Source organism: Rattus norvegicus, chromosome 9 (assembly GCF_036323735.1).
Source record: "Rattus norvegicus strain BN/NHsdMcwi chromosome 9, GRCr8, whole genome shotgun sequence".
NCBI lineage: Eukaryota > Metazoa > Chordata > Mammalia > Rodentia > Muridae > Rattus > Rattus norvegicus.
In genome coordinates, this window is record NC_086027.1 from 98,519,996 (window position 1) to 98,523,958 (window position 3,963).

The window sequence follows — 3,963 nt, forward strand, 5'->3', positions numbered from 1 at the left end:
AGGCTCAAGGGTTTGAACACTTGGTCTGGTCCCCAGCAGGTGGCGCTGCTTTGGGGGAGGGGCTGAACTAGCAGAAGTGGGTCATTGTGGGTGGGATCTAAACGCTGTGCTTACCTCTACCTCTGTCCCTTCTTTCTTGGATCCCTCTGATCCTCTGCCTTGTAAGAAGCCTCGGCCCACTGCCTCCAGCAAACGTGGATCATCCCTTGTTATACACACACGTACGCACACACGCACCACGCACCACGCACCACGCACCACGCACCCACGCACCCACGCACCCACGCACCCACGCACCCACGCACCCACGCACCACACATTCACATGTGCCCGTTGCACTATGGTGGACTACTCAAATCCTTCCTCCCTTAAGTTGCTTCTGTCAGGCATTTTGGTCACAAAGATGAGAAAAGAAACTATTTTGCATCCTTTTCAGCCCAGCGAACAGAGCTGCTACCCGATAAAGTGGCCCCGAAGCAAATGGTAGACAGCAAGGTGGGATCTGGCAAGGATAAAAAACAATTCTTCAAGGGTTGGGGATTTAGCTCAGTGATAGAGCGCTTGCCTAGTAAGCACAAGGCCCTGGGTTCGGTCCCCAGCTCCGGAAAAAAAAAAAAAAGAAAAACAAAACAAAACAAAATTCTTCAAAGTTCTGAAGAAGAGAAAGCCTAATTATGAGACTGTCTCAGGTTAGAAGAACCAAAAAGCTTAACGCAGGGCATCACGGCAGCCTTAGTGTCCACAGCATGACAACCAGCTTCCACCCTTGCTGAAACGGGAGTCTCGGCATCGATATTGTCTGCTGAGAAACAGGAAGCAGGGTGGGCTTCAGTGGGAGGAGCTGCCCCGTGGAAGAAAGGAGAGGCCATTGCTGAGGGTCACCTATCCCACAAGCTAGGCTTCCTATCTGTCTCAGTAGCAGAAGCCAAAACCATCATATTTGTGGGCTCAGAACCGGCAGGGGCCAGAGTCCTAAAATGGAGAGAAATATGGGAAAGGAGGAAGAAGGATGCCTCAGACCACCAGATACAACTCCTCCTGGTAGTCTAACTCCGGGGTGTTCTTGCCACATGGCATAGATGTGATTGATTTTTTTGTATTTTACAGAAAATTGGAATTGGGGCATTTTTGGTCCATTTTGAGAATGACTGGCACTTTCTGCTTCCCAGGTACCTGGATGTACCAAAGTGATCTTGCCGGCCTCCTAGATTGTCATTGGGAAACGAGGGAAAATGCTCCAGGGTGGGAAGATAAAAGGGGTGACACGTTTTTTTTCTTTTTTATGGATTGAGAACTGATCATAAGTCTGTGGCACGGGAACAAGGCTCCATGCTTCACTCCCGCTTGCATTTCTAGGAAAGAGCCAGGACTCCTACTGGGTGGCGGGTACGTTTGAGAGGCTGGGGTCTCAGAGCTGGACCCTCCTTCTTGGCTAAGTCTTCCAACTCCATGGGAGAACAAGGCAGAGAGCCACGGGGACCACACATGAGATGGATTGGATATCACAGGCTGTTTTCTCGATGGGGATGGATGATGTGTAAGCCCAGGAGCACGGAGCGGGTGATAAGAGTAAGGCTCAATTCTCTGCAGTGTGGTGGGTAAACCAGTGCAGGAGCTTCGGATGGATTTGAAGGAAATAAAACCAGGCTGTTTCTGTTGTGGGCTGAGGTCCGGAAACATCCAGTGACAAAGGACACCAGGCAGTCCTAAGATGGATTTCCCATCCCGGCCAACCCAGGGCCTTAGGTGAGTCTTATGGCAATAAATTTGAAGGGTGTTCATGGAATTCTCTGAGACCCGGAATCTGGGCTGGCTGGCCGGCCGCAGGTACAGTAGATTTCTGGGAAGGAGCCCATCCTGTGTGACCCTGTGGTGAGGGACAGAAACTGAGGCTGTTACACAGAACAGGCGTAGCAGAGCAGAGGGCCGTTTGGTCCTAGAGTTTACCTGGAAGTGGGAGCCAGGTCAAACCCTCCTTATTCCTTGAGCACAGGGAGCAAGGAGACAGTCCCGCTGCCTTCCCTGCCTAGGAGAGAGAGTACACATCGGATTACTCTAAACATCCAATGTGGCGAGTGGGGCTGGAAAGATGGCTCTTGCGGAGGGCCCAAGTTTGTTTTCACGCACCCACCCACGTGGAGAGGCTCACCACCACCTTTGAGTCCAGCTTTGGGGGATCCAGCGCCCTCTTCTGCCTTCCAGGAGCACTGCACTCATGTATCCATACCTGGGCACACATACACATAATTAATTAAAAGTGAAATATATCTTTTAAATTTCCCAAAGGTTCTCTCTCTCCTTTTTTTCTTCTTCTTCTACTCATTTTTCTTCATAGCCAGTTTTAGGTGGAGGGCGAGTCTTTGGGCCTTTTTGTATTCAGCTGTAATAGATTTCCCTAGGTCAAGGATGCATACATTCCTTTATTAGAAATCTAACCTATACTATCTCCAAAGAAAAAGACATCAGCAAAGAATAGGGGCCCCTGAGAATTTCAATCTATCCTTTGTATGTCCTCCCAGGCCAAGGACTATTTTTCACCATATCTTCTGTGTCTTCCGGAGAGGGGTCAGCTGTGAGGTGGTCCCAGGATGAGTGTAGAGTTGCCAAGGGCTTCCAAAGTGATTCTAGACCCTGAGGACACCGGCCCTGTGGCTGTGGCTGCTGTCAGCTCCCTGATGTGTTTGTCAGTGTGAGCAAACCTAGCTGGAACTGCCCTGTGTCTCAGACCCAGCCCTTGGTCTCTCTGCCTTGGAGAAACAGACAGGGCTTAGGCTGTGATCCTCAGACTGTAGGCAATGACTGTAGCATCTCATGAGTAGAATTCTAAGACCCCTCAGCCTGAAAAAGTGTTGAAGAGTCTGAGGAAACCACCAATGCTTAGACTTACGTGCCCCATTAGATGTGGCATCACTCCTGTAAGGCACTGGGGGACTTCCTGGAAGCATCCAGTTCTTAGGAACTCTGGCGCACTTACTATGTTTGTAAAGCTGATATAAATAAATTATCAGTAATCTCAGGCCTCTGCAGAAAAATGGGTTGGGAACATTGGGGCAGGGGGTGGGGGGACGATGATGCCCATGATAGTTAAGAAACCTCTGGAATTTTTCTGTTGATCTTCATCCTGGCCAAGACCCTTGAACAAAATGTGTGCTTTGCACTTTAAAACGGAATTGGTTTCTGTGTCTGGGGAGAGGAAAGGCAGCTTTTGGGGAAGGAATAATTCTCACTGTCTCTCAGGCCTAAGGGACAAAGGAAGGCCATTTGCAATTTGAACAGAAGCTCTGAAAGGATGTCTTTGAGGGGCTCCTACACTCTCAGGCTGCCCCTCCATTTGCATTTTAACTGTTTTTTTTCTTTTTCAGCAAGGCCATTGTGGACAGGAAAGCCTCTGCCCTGTACACAGTGCCTGGGCAGCTGGGCTCCCGGTCCCATTGTGGGCAGGTGCTCCCGGGGGACATCGGTCCTCTCAGGGCTCTTGTTTCAGTTGTTTTTGGTGTGCCTGCATCCTCCTCTCCTTTGAAAGAACGTGCACGTTAGTTAATCATGAAATAGGAAGCAGAATGTCCCACCATTCCCTGACTTACTGAAGATTTATGTGGAAGCAAAACCGGGCATCCATTTTGCAGGCATCTCCTATAGAGAACAAACTAAGGCATGAGAAAACGTTGACCAACCCTGTAGGCCAGGCCGTGCAAACACCACCTAGGAGCCTGAGGCATCATTGATCCAAGCCCCCGCGATGCTGAATCAGGGGCCACCAACACTGTTCTCTTTGCATGAGCTGGGGGAAGAAGGCTCAGCAGCATACAGGCTCTAACCACACAGGGATCCTACCTCACTGACAGAAGGAGTGCTAAGAAACAATCTACACATGTGAGGAGACACGATGAATGCAAGCCACAGTGAAATGCAACCTGTAGTTCCAGTGCTGCAGAGCCAGGAGCAGAAGGATTCCTGGGGCTC

General features: G+C 50.0%; 1 long non-coding RNA gene across 1 annotated transcript; it reads right to left on the bottom strand.

Annotated features, from left to right (window-relative positions):
• Positions 1-280: 280 nt before the first annotated feature.
• On the bottom strand, positions 281-2,945 carry LOC134480303 (uncharacterized). The gene is made up of 3 exons (XR_010054669.1): positions 2,156-2,945; positions 1,948-2,026; positions 281-1,867 (listed from the first exon to the last, which is right to left on the bottom strand). It is a non-coding gene; the product is annotated as an uncharacterized LOC134480303 (long non-coding RNA).
• Positions 2,946-3,963: the final 1,018 nt, after the last annotated feature.